This window comes from Castanea sativa, chromosome 8 (genome assembly GCF_040712315.1).
Source record: "Castanea sativa cultivar Marrone di Chiusa Pesio chromosome 8, ASM4071231v1".
Classification (NCBI taxonomy): Eukaryota; Viridiplantae; Streptophyta; class Magnoliopsida; order Fagales; family Fagaceae; genus Castanea; species Castanea sativa.
This window is the reverse complement of record NC_134020.1, coordinates 39,464,984-39,481,617: the sequence shown is the minus strand read 5'-3', so window position 1 is coordinate 39,481,617 and position 16,634 is coordinate 39,464,984. Positions and strand designations below refer to the sequence as shown.

Here is a 16,634-nt window from a genome sequence, read left to right as displayed (position 1 = left end):
ATTTATGTGCACATTCTTAGGGGGAGAAAGCCATAAGGGGAGATGCATATAACAAGGGGGAGAAGACATTTTTTTTATTGAGAAAACTTTGTTTTGTTTGCTTTACTTTATGCTTGTTTTCTCATTGCTTTATGGTGCTTTGAGTTACTCTTAGTATCTATGCTTTGTTGCTCTCATTGTATCGTGTTTATGTGTTAAAACACACTTATGCCCTTGTTGGATTTTGTATCCTTGATGCAAATACCTTTTGTGTTTTGCATTGGTTATGTGTTGGACATGCATACATCCTTATGTCATTGTGTTTTATTGGTTGCATGTTCGGATGATCATTTGCTTTGCTATGTGATCATTGTAGTCATTTCTATATGACTGTTTTGGTGTATGATAAAGTTGCTCATATGTTTCACATCATGTTTACTTGATCGCAATTTACTTGTTACATTATACTTGTCCTTTTATTACTTGCTTTAGCTTGAGGATCTAATGCATTTTGTTCAAGTGTTTCTAGTTACAGGTATATATGTTCCAAGTTCATCACAGGTTTTAGATTTAGGTGTGAGTAGTTTTGCCATTGTTCCCAAACTCATGTTTAAATCTAAAGTATGTTATAGGATGTTTTGTCACAGAATAGCCAAAGAGGGAGATTGTAAAGTTGTGATTTACAACTATGTTTTATGTTGGCTTTATTCTATGACAAAAAGTGTTGTATTTTCTTTAATTTTGTTTCTTGTATTGTGTGAGATTTTATTGTATTGGGTTTAGTATTAAGTTAATGAAGAATCGAGCATGAATTGAAGAACAAATAGATTTCACGAGAAGCTAACCTGCGAAAGAGCCATATGAGAAGCACATGCTGAAAGCTGAAAAGTCATGCCAGCTTGTAGGATTTCGCGAGTGTCTCGCGGGTAAGGTCTTCCTGCAAGATACCTGCGAAACTCTCTGCTTGGAGAATTTTTAAGTGTGACTTTCTTACTCTTCACCCATACTATATATACCCTCATTATCCACAAAAGTAAAGGAGACCATTTTGAGAGAAAAACCCTAGATAGATTTTCTACAACACACACACACACCTATCTTCTAGAGAGAGAGCTACTCATCCTTAGTGAGTAGCGCCTCTTCTCCTTCCCTCTCCCATTATCATACCTTGAGAGAAGATTTGTACCCAAACACAATCCACACATTTTCAGAGTGTAAAGAGTGTTTTGGAGCTTGGGAAGTTTTGGGGATTTGTCAAAAGAAACTTGTGAGGCTTGGCGGATGCAGTCAGGCGCATTGCAGGATCTGGAAAGCTAGATAAGACATGGTTCCGAGAAGCCTTGTTGGAGTAGGAGCTTAGAGGGCTTAGGTGCATTGGGTAGGTTAGGCTTGGAGGGTCTCTTGCTATTTGTGTATCCCAACTTATTGTTTAGTGGAATGATTTACCGCTTGGAGGGCGGTGGAAAGGGTTTTCGCTGAATTCTTTGATTTCCTCTTTGATAACACTTTTTGGTGTTATCTTGTGTTTGCATCTCTCTTATCTTATTCTTGTACTTTACTTTTATTGTTTGTTGTTCATGTTTATGCACTAGAGTAGCATCGGTTCATTGCGCTTCATTTACTCTTGTTTCGTACTTAGATAAGTTAGAGTAAAAGCAATCTAGCTGTAATTTTTTAATTTGGGGTCTAAACAAACTCTTGTGTATTCACAAATTTGAGCTTTCAGTATGTAAGGTCCCCTACCATACTCATCTGAAATTTTTTCTTCATCTCTTTAGAGAAGTCTATAGCATGAACATCTATGGTAGCTCCAAATACTATGTCATCAACATATACTTGAGCTATAAGGGGGTAGTTCTCATCGTTCTTGACAAATAGAGTCTAGTTGGCATATTCTCTTTTGAATCCTCTATCCATGAGGTAATGTGTAAGCTGATCATACCAAGCTCTAGGAGCTTGTTTCAAGCCATAAAGTGCCTTATTCAATTTCAACACATGATTTGGGAAGTGAGGATCTTGGAAACCTTTGAGTTGCTCAACAAACACTTCTTCATTAAGGTATCCATTGAGAAATGCACATTTCACATCCATTTGGTAGAGTTTGAAATTCATAGTACATGCGATCAATAAAAGGATGTGAATAGACTCAAGTTTAGTTACGAGAGCAAAGGATTCGTCAAAGTCTACTCCTTCTACTTGAGTGTAAACTTGAGCCACTAAACGAGACTTATTCCTAATTATCTCACTGTCCTTATCGGTCTTATTTTTGAAGATCCATTTGGTGTCGATAACATGTGCATCATTGGGTCTTGGAACAAGTTCCCATACATCATTTCTCACGAATTGATTAAGCTCATGCATTGAATCCACCCAATTCTTATCTTGAAGGGCTTCTTCTACCCTTTTTTGCTCAAATTGAGCAAGGTAGCAATTATAAGTTACATGGTTTGCAAGAAGTGTGCTTCCCTTCTTAAGACGAAGACCTTCATCTAGAGACCCAATAATGCTACTTTTCGGATGATTTTTAACCACTCTTGAAGATGGCTTCTTTGAGGTGGACGCTTCATCATTCCGGGAGATAGGAGGATGAACTTCCGGAGGGGCGAGAGGACTTGATGATCTAGACATTTCCCTTGTCTCCATTCTAGTATTCACGGGAATAGATTCCTTTTCTGGTGTAAATCCTTCCACTTCAACATCTTGGGCTTCAACCTCAACAGTGGTTTCTTTGGAGCTTGGTCCTTCTCCATCATCATCAATTTCTACTCTTGTTATGGCATTATCAATCACTACATTAATGGACTCCATCACTGTCTTTGTTCTCTTGTTGAAGACTCTATATGCTTGGCTAGTGGTAGAATAACCAAGGAAGATACCTTCATCACTTTTTGCATCGAATTTTCCAAGGTTCTCCCGATCATTTAGAATGTAACACTTGCTTCCGAAGACTCAGAAGTACTTCACTTTAGGCTTCTTTCCATTCCAAATTTCATATGCAGTCTTCTTTGTTCCCGCTCGGAAGAATATTCTATTACCAATGTGACATGAGGTGTTCACGACTTCTCCTCAAAACTTGCATGACTCGTGCCATCTCTTGAATCACCCGATTCTTTCTCTTAACCACCCCATTTTGTTGAGGAGTTTTGGGAGCTGAATATTCTTTCATGATCCCATTCTTCTCACAAAAGGACTCAAATCTCGCATTCTTGAACTCCTTGCCATGATCACTCCTTATCTTGACAATAGGAATCCCTTTCTCGTTTTGAAGTCTCTTGCAAAGAGTCTCCATCTTCTCACATGCTTCTGATTTCTCTCTAAGAAATTCCACCTAAGTGTATCGTGAGAAATCATCAACAATGACCATGATTTACTGTTTTCCTCCTAGGCTTTCGGTTCTTGTGGGCCCCATTAGAACAACATGGAAAAGCTCTAAACAGAGTGAGGCAGAGATCACATTCACCTTATGATGGTTTGACCTAGTTTGTTTTCCCATTTGATATGCACCACAAATGGTTTTCTCCACCTTCCCAAATTTTGGAAGCCCCACAAAGGCTTCAAGTTTGGACACTTTAGCCACTTTCTTGAAGTTTGCATGCCAAAATCTTTGATGCCAAAGTTCCAACATGTCAACACGAGCACTTCTATAAGAAATCTTTGGTGTAGGAACTTCTCTGTAGCAATTGTCGGTAGTCCTATTTCCCTCTAATACTTGAATCTCTTCTTCATTAATGATCACACACCACTTCTTTGAGAATTGAACAAGGAAGTCCTCATCACATATTTGAGTGATACTCAAGAGATTTGCCTTAAGTCCTTTGATGTATAGAACATCCTTCAATAGAGGTAGCCCCCGATATCTCAACAGTTCCTTTCCCAAGTACTTGAGCATGGCTTCCATCGCCAAATGTCACATAGTCACCGACTTTCTCTTTGAGTGACTTAAACAATGATTTATCTCTTGTCATATGACGAGAGCAGCCACTATTAAGATACCATAAACAAGAATTGAATATCTTTAAAGAGGTGTGCACAAATAAGCAAGCATGAGACAAGCACTCTTGACCTTTAAAAAGAAAATTATCTTCCTGTTCCATTCTCTTACTATATTGAATTTTCTTTTTAAGATCATCAACCTTATCACACAATATTCTATTCCTTCTTTTATACTTCTCAATCAACGAGTTTGACTCACATAGACTATTGTGTAGGATATGATTCTTATTTTCAAAATATTTCAGCATGTGAACAAACATTCTAGCATGTTTCTTTGTTTTTAATAACTCTAGGAGTTCATTGTTGGGACAATCTTAAAACATACTCATAGGGTCATTATCATAAACATTTAAACCACAATTCAACATAGCATTTTCCATAGCTTCATCCATACCTAAAAAGGGGTCTCTAATCACACAAATGTATTTAAACCACAACAAGTGTACCCGCTCTGATACCAATTGAAAGTTCACTTGGTGTGTAAAACATTAGTGAATGTTTAGACTCCCAATTTCAAATTAAACCAACACAAGCTTATACCTAAACAATAGATGTGCGGAATAATGGGTACAAGCAAAAACCCAAACAAATAAACAACTCTACACCATAATTAATCACAACACAACAACAATTAAAAGGTAAGAGTAAGGGTTAGAGAGATGCAAACACAAAGATAACACCGGTACGTGCTATCGAAGAGGATACCGAAGAAAAGGACGAAAAACTTCTTCGCCGCCCTCCAAGCGGTGAAATGATCCACTAAAAAATAAAGTTGGGATACATGAATAGTAATAGACCTTCCAAGTCTAATCTACCCAATGCACCTAAGCCCTCCAAGCTTCTTACTTCAACAAGGTTATGCCTAGCTGTGTCTTCTTTAGCTTTTCGGATCGCGCAATAAGTCCATTGCATTAACCAAATAAATTGGTCATCTCTGAACTGCTTCCCAAGTACCAAAATACCTCCTCACTGATATGGGTATCGTGCGATTAGGATTTGGCTAATGAACCTCTCAAAGATATGTCAATGGAGAGGGTGAGAGTGGAGGAATTTGGAGTATCAAAAGTCTAAGATTGTGGATGACTCAATCTTGGTTTTCTCTAGGGTTTCTCTTTCAAAATTTTCTCTAGAAGCTCTTTACATTTCGTGGGTATAAGAGTATTTATAGTAGGGTATGTGAGAAATGTGAAAAGACATTTTTCTGCAAAAATAGGGCATTTTGGCGACTCAGTCTTGTGATTGGAACAAGTCACGAGTTTGAGTCGCGAGATAACTATCAGGCTAGACTATACTTTTGTCCTGTAGTGCTCCAGCTATCGTGACATTTCAGCTTCCTACATGCTTCACACGTGTGGCATTTTGATGAGTTGCCAGTCGTGAGTCACTCGCGAGATCTAGTCGTGAGAAACCTCTAAATGCACACACACTTAAATTTCTTCACACTCTCTCACACATAACCCTTACATTAATCCCACCTATATACAGGGTATTTAATTGCTAAAATTACAAGCAAATTTGACATGGAATAAAGCCAACACATGGTTGAATAAATTCAACTTTACATATTTCTTACACTGTTTGATCAGCAAATAAATTTCCTGTATGCACAAACACAAAAGAAATAAAAAGAACACAGTGAAACGGAAAATCAAAATCTCACAGGACAAGAAACAGCAAACTCATAGAAACTCAATAAAATAAAATTAAAAAAAAAAAACCAGACCACACTGTTTAGCAAATCTATGCTTTATAGTTAAAAAAAAAAAAAATCCGTAGGAATTTTATTTGTTAACGTAACAAACTTCTACAGCTACATCTATCTTTACGGCCCTCATCCACCCAAGAGTACATTAATTTAACCAATTAACAAAGATCGTTATAAAACAGACCAAAAAACATATTTAACTACAACCAAAAGATCTGATGGCATATTGCAATAGAGAACAAAGACTAAGACAGACATAGTTATTGTAAATCTTTAATGCTGGATTAACCTGCCCTACTAAACAGAAACGGGCAAGGTGGAACGAGAACTTCAACAACACCCTCAAGCATCTGCGTAACCCTCCTCATGGTAGGTCTAAGAGATGGATCTTCTTGAATACACCAAATGGCAACCATCACATACCTCTCCAGCTTCTCTTTGTCATCCAATTCCTCCACGTTATATTCAACTAGAGCATTTAGTGCTCCTTCCCTATAGCAGTCATAAGCCCAATCAATCAAAATTGCTTTTTCTTCCTCAATTGTCTCCATATTTACGCTTTTTCGGCAGCAAATTATCTCTAGTAGCACGACACCATAGCTATAAACATCTACTTTGGGTGTGATTGGCATGTTCCTAAACCATTCGGGTGCAACATACCCTTTTGTTCCTCTGATGTTAGTATGAGTTTTGCTTTGGTTCATTATCAAGAGTTTTGCCAATCCAAAGTCAGAAATTCGTGCATTGTAATTGTCATCAAGAAGTATGTTCTGAGGCTTTATATCACAATGGATAATTTGGGTGTTGCATTCTTCATGTAAGTACAATACTCCTCTCGCAATCCCAACTGCAATTTGTATTCTTTGATTCCAACTAGGTTTCAAGTCTCCAAAAAGAAAACTTGCCAAAGTGCCATTGCTCAAGAACTCATATACCAGTAATCGGTGTAGTCCTTCATCACAAAATCCCAGTTGACAAACAAGATTCTTGTGATGTGTTTGACCAATCATATTCACTTCAGTCTTGAACTCTCTCTCATAATCTTGAAGCGAACTATGTAACTTCTTAACTGCCACAGGGACAGTAGAACCCATTTCTACAGTTCCTTTGTAAACAACACCAAAAGCTCCCTTTCCCAATTCTTCCTTGAAACCATCTGTTGCTTCTACAAGTTCTTGGTAAGTAAAACGTCGTAAATTCACCTCCATAGCATTAAAATTTCTTGTAGGTCTTTTGAGCTTCTTATGGTAAAAGAAAAAAGCACCCACACAAATTGCAACAATCAATATAATGTTAACAAACAAAGACCCAGCGAAAAGCACTGACCACAAGAGGATCAAATTGTCATGATTCTTCTTCTTTGTTTCTGGAATTGGCAAGCAGTGATTCGGAAGTGTGATGGAAGTATTGTTTCTGATTTTCATATAAGCCTTCCCGCCAGTAACGCTGTTGTCCACTCTCCCATTAGAGAGAGGTAGCTTCTTCTTGTAACAACTATCACCATCTTTAAAAACGGCAACAGCACACATGCAATCTTCCATGCAAGACTTGCTGCATTGATCTTCAGTATACGGCTTCAAGATTGCATAGTTTGATGATGATATAAAATATGTATTTGTTAGCACTTGAAATGAGTATAGATCTTTTCCAGGACTTAGCTTGTCTTCTTCACAGCCTTGAATGAAGTCTGGCTTGCAGCTGCCATACTGGTCATTTGGGTCAAGTAAGGAGTATCCCTTGGGGCATGTACAGAGTGGCCGTTGATCTGATCCAAGAGTGCAGATACTGTTATACCCACAAGTGCCACTACCCGTCAATACATTATTTTCAAGACAGATATTATCTGGCACAGACCAGATCGGAGTCCAGCTTCCATTGGCATTGGAATTCTTTGGGTAAGAATATAGCGTGAAAACTCCATCAAAGTTGAGAGTGGCTCTAAAATAGAATTCGGCAGCTGCCTCTAGCTTTACCTGTCTTAGAGAAAGTTTTTGGTTGTCATCTCTCAGAATGTAAATATCGCCTGACTGGTTAAAGACCAGTTGTTTACCAGACTTTGTATAATAATTTTCATTAGGATTATTCGTGGGCAAGTTTATGGTATTGAGCACAAGATTTCCATCACCAATCAACCGTAGTTGGAACCTTCCTTTGGAAAAGTGTGTCTCTGATTGTCGAGAAGAAAGCATCCCTCCAATACCCATATTTTGTGAAGGCAACAAAGTATCTGTGGGATAGTGGAAGCTCTCCCATGGGTTATTAAAGGTGCTATATTGAAGCACAAAGTTGCCTGTGTTGCTCATAACACCATTGGCTACAGTACCAATAATGCCATCAGATCTCCATAACTCATCCCCTTGAGGACCAGTAAGTACTAGCCCATGGTCAGCAGTTAGCTCCACTTTTGATCCCCTAGGTGCAGGGTTATCTGGATTAGCTTACCAAACTATGGTTTTATCTGGTACTTTGGCAAACCAAATGGAGAGTAGGAAGAGATCTGTCTGGTTGAGAGGGTGAAATCCAAAGGCAAAATCACCTGAAGGTGATAGCCATGGAGTACTGTTGTCGGTGGCTGTGAGAGAGTTTCCAATGGTAACATTACCATTATTTTGAGCAATAGAGAGAATTGGTAACAGAATTAGTAAGAAAAGGAGGTGAGGCAGAACAAAATCCATGACTGCCAGAGTGAATTGGGTTCAATCAACAAGAATACATGAATAGCTTACGACGACAAGAGGGATTGCTGTTCTAAGTCAGGCAAAAGGAAAAGGAAAATGCTCTATTAAAAATTTTGCTAAAAAATGTAATGAATCAGTGGGTGGATTTAATCAACCTAATGCCGCGTAGAATTTTTCATAAACGAATGTTTGTTTTATAAGTTTTATTATGTACTTAAATTTATGACATATGTTAAACAATATGGCAATAAGTTTAGAGACAAAAAAAAAAAAAAAATTTGAGAAATGATACGTCCACAACATTTTTATAACAAACTTTAAGTAGCAGGTTATTACTGATTGTTATTGTTGGGTAAAAAAGTAATCTTAGTGTTAGATTTAAATTTGAACCAATAATAACTAATCACCTATGATTTATTGTAAAAATGTTGTGGACGTATCATTCTTCAAAAATTTTTACAAAATATTACACAATTTCATGGGATTGTAAGTTTTCCATAAATAAAAATAAATAAAAAAGGGATTGTAAGTTACTTTTTTAATAAATAAAAAAGTGATGTCACTAAAAGCTAGCAAATTAATTTTTGTGAAACCAATAAACACTCCACTTGAAAGAAGGTATTGCCCACTTATTCTTCTGTGAACAGAATTTAATTCAAACCATCGGTTTTTCTTCTTCCCAACAGTAGAATAATATTAACCTAATAAATCCCAAAACCTCCATTTCAGATTTAGTAAGCTGAAGAAAATAATAGCTGTAGCCAAAAAGAAAAAGAAAAAAAGGGAAAGTAATAGTAAATTACAAAGCTTTATTCTTACAGATCCACTATTTCATATCTCTTCTTTTACGTCCACATTTATGTGTTAAAAGTGTGGAAAATTTTAAAATGTAAATATTCTTGCATTAACTGTGGAGATGTGTGTGAAATGGACTTATATCTGGTATCATGCAATCACTATCTTTATGTGAAATATAAAAGTTCAAAAATGAAAGGTTAAATTTTTTTTACTCTATTGACTTATACATCTCATTCTTACAAAGTATAATAGACTAATAGTACTAAATATTGCTCTTGATGTTAGTTTGTATAAAATAGTATATATGAACAAGCGTGGAACAATATTTTCCAAATTCCAAAGTCATTATTCAGAAAAAAAAAATCCAAAGTCATTACTCATAATCAGAAATAGTGTTGTAAACTTTTTGATTTAGTTATGTCAAGTGCCAATTATTTCTTTCTCAGAAAAAAAAGTACCAATTATTTATCTGTTTTCTTCAAAAGTGGTCCTACATGGAAGAATTGAGATTCAACATAGAAAATGAGATGCAATTGTATCCCCTTCTTATTTTCAATTTAGGAAGCGTTTTGATTCTTACATATTCACTATTTCACATCTCTTCTTTTGCATTTATATTTATGTGTTAAAATGTGGACAATTTAAAATGTAAATATTCTCACATCAATTATGAAAATGTGTGTGATATATATTTGAATTCGGTAACATGCAATTACTATCTTTCTGTGAGATATAAAAGTTAAATAGTATAAAATTAAAAAGATAATTTTTTTAACATATTAACTTTTACATCACATATCAGATGGTTTTTTTTTTTTTACATCACATATAAGATGGTTACTGCATAGTATAATAATCGACTATTTTACTCGGTAACTATTGCTTTAGATTTCAATTATTCCTTCTAATTTCAAAGTCACTGCTCATTGATAGCGCTGTTTATCTTCTTCTAGTTCCAAAGTCATTGCCCATAAATAGCGTTGTTAACTTTTTGATTTAGTAACGTAACTTGTGCCAAGACTCAAGCATCAAGCATTTATCTGTTTTCTTCAAAAGTGGTCCTACATGGAAGAATTGAGATTCAACATACAAAATGAGATGCAGCTGTATCCCCCTTCTTATTTCCATTTTATTCAACGACACCTCTTCACACGTTATAACTTTCGTCTTTTTCGCCTACATTTGCATCTTTGGCACCAGGAGTTACTTGCTACTAGGAAGCCGAAACATGAATGAATTTGTTATCACTATTTAAAAATTATACTAAAATTCAAAACTAAATTAATATAAAAAATAAACAATTTCTTTTTTTTAGTGAAAGATCGATAATCTAAATGCTAGAGCTAATTAACACTCCCAAATTTTAATTACGACTTGATTAGTTTTAAGTTCAACATACTTAATGCGGAAAATACATGAGTAGAAAATTAATTAATCGAAGCATTCAACAATTGCGTGGATGAACATATATGTGCAAGGCAATAATGAAAAGGGCGGCAGAGAAATGAACATCAAACCTAAGATAATACGCGATGTGTTATCAAAGAGGAAAACAGAAAAATTAGGCGTAAAAATTTCTCCACTGCCCTTTAAGCCAAAATTATCCACTAGTGAATAAGTTAGAGTACATGGATAATCAAAGAGACCCTCTAAGCCTAATCCACCCAAGTACTTGAGCCCTCCAAACTCCGGCTACCAACGGACTTTTTGGAGTCTTGTCTTCACTAACTTCCCGGATCCCGCAATATTGCCAAGCCTTACTGGCTTAATTTGGCAAAGCCCCAATGCTTCCTAAGTTCCAAATAAACACTCTCAACACTTAGATTGTGTGTGGATTGTGTTTGGGTAAAATCTCTTCTCAAGGTGTAACAATGGGAGAGGGGAAGGAGAAAAGACTACAAATAAATTATCACTTAAGGATGAGTAGCTCTCTTTAAAAGGTGGGTGTTGTAAAAATCTCAACTCTCTAGGGTTTTCTTTCTAATAGCCTCCTTACGATTTTGTGGGTTGAAAGTTCAAATAGTGTGTAAAACACTTATGAACGTTTAGACCCCCAAATACAAAATTACCAACATAAACTTATAATCAAACAATATATGTGCGGAAAATGAAATATAAGCTATAACTAAATTGGTAACACACTCTAAACCATATTTAATCACGAACATTAGCAGTAATTAAAAAAGTAAAGAGAAAGGGAACAAGGATGCAAACACAAAGATAACACGGTGATGTTTTATCGAAGAAGAAACCGAAGAACTCGGAAAAAAACATTTCTGCTGCCCTCCAAGCGGTCAATAATTCACTAGAGAATGAAATTGGGATGCATAAATAGCAGAAGACCCTCCAAGCCTAATCTACCCAGTGCACCTAAGCCCTTCAAGCTTCTTGCTCCAATAGGGTTACGCCAAACCTTGTCTTCTCTAGCTTACCAGATCCCACAATCACCCATTGTATCAACCAAAATGAATTGGTCCCTTCTGAATTGCTTCCCAAGCATCAAAATACCTCCTCACTGATATAAGTATGGTGAGATGAGGATTTGGCTAAATGTACCTCTCAAGGATATATCAATGGAGAGGGTGAGAGTAGAATAATTTGAAGAATCAAAGGATGAAGATTGTGGATGAGTCAATCTTGTTTTTCCCTAAGGTTTCTCTCTCAAAATTCTCTCTGGAAGCTCTCTACATTTCGTGGGTATAAGGGTATTTATAGTAGAGTGTATGAGGAATGTGAAACGTCAGGTTTTATCTAAACAGGGCATTCTGGCGACTTGACCTCGCAACTAGAACGAGTCGTGAGCTAACTACCTAGCCAAACTGGAAATTTGGCCTATAGTGCTTTAGCTATCACGAGCCTTCAGCTCCCCTGCATACTCCACATGTGTGCCACCTTTGGCGACTCGCCAGTCGCGAGATCCAGTCGTGAGGCTCTTCCTGAGTGCACACATTTGAGGTTTCTTCACATTCTCTCACACACTACCCTTACATAATTCTTACCTAAATACAGGGTATCTAATTGCAAAATTATAAGCAAATTTGGTATGGAATAAAGCCAACATATGATTGAATAAATTCAATTTTACAATCTCCCCCTTTGGCTATTCTGTGACAAAATCCTAAAATAGACTCTAGACTTAGCATGTGAGTTGGGAACAGTTGCCAAAACTCACTCACACCTAACTCTAGAAACTATGAAACTCTTGAACCATACGAACAAGTTTTTCCTGAAAACAATAACACAAGATGATCATTAGAAGCAAAAATCTTGAAATGCATATGGAGCAAGCACAATGCGATCAAGTAGTAAAGATTAAAGCAATAAAGCATGACTTGACCAAACATGAACAATCACTATAAATAGTGATTACAATGATCATTCACACAAGGAATGAACAGCCGAACATGCAAGCTAATAAACTCTATGCAAAGTATTATTTGCATGTCCAACACTCAACCGATACAAAAACACAAGGTAATTTCATCAAGGATATAAAATCCAACAAGGGCACAAGAGAGAGGTACTAAAGAAAGTGCATAACATTAACTAAAAGTACTAAGCTACAAAGCAAAGGTGCACAAAAATATAGTTTAAACAGCTAAAAATAATCATGAACTATGAGCAAAGTAAAAACATAATTAATATAACACAAAACTCTTTCTCTTTTTCTCCCCCTATCATATCACTCCCCCTATCATGAATCATAGGAGCTGTGATGAACTTAGAACATATATACCTGTAACTTGAAACACTTGCACAAAACACATTAAACCATCAAGGTAAAGCAAGTAATAAAAGGACAAGTATAATGTAACAAATAAATTACGATCAAGTAAACATGATGTGAAACAGGTGAGCAACTTGATCATACACCAAAAAAGTCATATAAAAATGACAAAACTCTCCGGTATACTACTCTGGAGTATACTCTCCCCCTTTTTGACACGAATAGACAAAGGGGTCAAGGAGAATTGAGGGCAAAAGATGAAGATATGAACAATGATAATGATGCATGAGGGGTGTGAGAAGAAAGAGAAAAGAACAGTTACAATATGCGAGGGAAAATTGAAAAGTTTTTGAAGACTGCCCTGAAAATAACCCTCAAAGTGTAAAACACGCGTTTTTCGCGACTAGAATGAGTCACGAACAAGTCGCCAAGTAGAGTCGCCAAAAACTAGTGTGACAAACTTTGAAAAATTTGTCTAAATGTTTTTTGTGACTAGAAGGCCCACCCGCGAGTAAGGCGTGAAGGGAGTCGCGAATCATTTTGAGTAAACTCACGACTAGAGCTTCCACTTGCGAACTAGTCGCCAAAGTGAGTCGCGAAGATGAAAAAAACCTTGAAATTTTGAAATTTTTCTAAGTCTTTTTCGCGACTAAGGGCTTGACCCACTAGAGAGTCGCGAAAGCTTCTGAGTAAGCTCGCGACTAGGGGCTCGCGACTGGCTTCACCCAAGAGACAGAGTCATCAAAACAGAGTTGCATAGTTTTTGAAAATTTTGAAAATCTTCAAAAATTAAAACACTTTCCAAAAACAATTAAAACACTAAAAAATATTTTGTTTTTGATCAACATATGATTGTGCATGTGCAACACATTTAATCAAGTACAATCACACAAATGAATAAGGGATTCATTAAACATAGACATGTGTGATGTGTGTGGATATCAAATATGCGATAGCCCTTAGTCTAATGTGAAACTTCAATGATCAATTCAACCAAGGCATACACAATTAGTATTAGAAAGAGTGACCAATCTCCATTATAGAAATATGCATATATGACCTCCCACACAACTTGATTACATAACCTTGAAGCTTTTCATTTGGCTTCTTTATAATTCCTAACATTTGATCATTTTGATCTTTACATCCATTTTTGAGATCGATGCCTGAAATTTTTAATATTTCAATTTGATGAATAAGCCTTTGGCTTTTGGGCATCATATATTTTCATAAAAGTCGCTTTACCTTTTTTTCTAGTCAAATACTAGCATGTGCGATGGCTTTTGCAACTCATTATCTCTTTTCATTTTGAGATTTACATTGGTTGAGCACTTTAAGCAAAAAGAAACAAAAGAGTGGGAAGATATATAGGCACAAGTCTATGTAAGTCTCAAGATCTACAAAACCATTGACTAATCATTCATAACAAGTTTGAAGATCTATTTACAACAATCACATAGATGTAAAGATTTTTCCCACAATGATATGAGTGCAAAAAAAACAAGCTACGCTCGTAAATGTACAAAGCCATTTGTACAAAGGTACAAGGCAAAACATGCGTGTGACATAACACAATAATGCCGATCAAACTTTTGGATTTTCAACTTTTTATGTGTTTTTAGATTTTTGACACACAAACGAGTAAAGATTGATAATAAAAAAAAAATTTAACAACATTCAAAGCAAATAACAGACAAACAAAAATTTGTCAAAACATGCTAGAAACAAAGAAAACAGCCAAGCAAAGATACAACATATAAGAAGAGTTGATGTATGGTCATGTTCTAATGCTTATGCATGTGTGCCCTTCTTCACCCACACGACACGTGTGTTTGGGGTGATATCCTTAGAGGATTGGGTACTTGGCTTACGATTCTCAAACCTGAGGGTGAAGTTTGCCAAATAGGAGGTAATGGTGTCTATCATCTTCATTACATCCCCAATGTTAGAATCGGCTTCTCCCCCTTTTGATTGCTTGAAGTTTCCTTTGCCATTTCTTTGTCCTCTTGGCCTTTGATAACTGCCATTCTTTAATTCCCAAAGCTTGTAGCAGTTGGGTCTAGTGTGACCTTGGATTTCACAATGGTAACAAAAGTGTTGAATTTTTGGTCCCCTTTGAGACTTTGGAAGAGATTTTCCTTTCGCCTTGAGTTTAGCCATTGCTAGGTTTGAAGGCTTTGTTGAAACTCGTTGAGCAATCACCTTTGGCGTCTTCTCATACTTCACTTTCTCAACAGCTGAAGTTGTTACCACTGGCTCCTTTACTTTTACAAACTTCATCTCCTTAGACACATTGGTGCTTGAACTAGCCTCTTTGGTGTATCCTAAGCCGCTTTTGTCTCGAAAAGCGCTTTTGTCGTGCAAGCACTTCATCAAGCTTTTTGGAGGAGACCCGTTCTACTTTAGCATTAGCTTGAATCACCTCAAGCTCAAGAAACTTGATCTTTGAATAAGCTTTGGGTAGCTCTTCGTTTAGCGTCTCAACTTCACACTTAGTCTTCTTGTACCGCACTAGAAGACTCTTGTAATCTTGCTCTACTATCTTCATTTTCTTAATGGCTGCTTTAGCCACTCTTGCATATTCACCGGTCTTCTCAAGGAGAGTGTTATAGGATTCTTGTAATCCCATTGTTCCTTCATTTTCCTCATCATTGCATTCCTCTACTATCCCCATCGACTCCACTTCAGTGTGCTCCCCAAGTTCTTCCACTAGCAAACTCAAATCATCTAAAGATTGTACTGGAGCAATGGCCATAAGTATGTTTCCCTTTCTAAGGCGAAGACCTTCATCTAAAGACCCAATGATGTTACTGTCCATATGGTTTTTTATCACTCTCGATGATGGCTTCTTTGTGGTGGACACTTCATCATTCCGGGAGATAGGAGGATGAACTTCCGGAGGAGTGAGAGGACTAGATGTTCCAGACATTGATTTTGTTTCTATTCTTGATTTCAAGGGAGTTGATTCCTTTTCCAGTGTAGGTTCTTCAACTTCAATATCTTGGGCTTCGACCTCAACTGTGGTTTCTTTGGAGCTTGGCCCTTCTCCATCATCAACCATCTCTACCTTTGTTACGGCATCATTAATTTCAACATTTATGGACTCCATTACCGCCTTTGTTCTCTTGTTGAAGACTCTATATGCCCGGCTAGTAGTAGAATACCCAAGGAAGATGCCTTCATCACTTTTTGCATCAAATTTTCCAAGGTTCTCCTGATCATTTAGAATGTAACACTTGCTTCCAAATACTCAAAAGTATTTCACTTTCGGCTTCTTTCCATTCCAAATTTCATTAGTGGTCTTCTTTGTTCCCGCTCGGAAGAATATTCTATTACTAAATGTGACATGAGGTGTTTACGGATTCTCCCTAAAACTTTTAAGGAATTTTCTTGTTAAGTAGCATAACTCTTGCTATTTTTTAAATCACCTGATTTTTCCTCTCAACCACCCCATTTTGTTGAGGAGTTTTGGGGGTTGAAAATTCCATTTTGATCCCATTCTTCTCACAAAAAGACTCAAATCTTGCATTCTTAAACTCCTTGCCATGATCACTCCTTATCTTGATAATAGGAACCCCTTTCTTGTTTTGAAGTCTCTTGCATAGATTTTCCATTTTCTTACATGCTTTTGATTTTTCTCTAAGAAATTCCACCCAAGTGTATCTTGAGAAATCATCAACAATGACCATAATGTATCTTTTTCCTCCTAGACTTTCAGTTCTTGTGGCCCCATTAGATCAACATGAAGAAGCTC

General features: G+C 36.6%; 1 pseudogene; it reads right to left on the bottom strand.

Annotated features, from left to right (window-relative positions):
* Positions 1 to 5,714: 5,714 nt before the first annotated feature.
* Positions 5,715 to 8,450, bottom strand: LOC142607167 (G-type lectin S-receptor-like serine/threonine-protein kinase RLK1; annotated as a pseudogene).
* Positions 8,451 to 16,634: the final 8,184 nt, after the last annotated feature.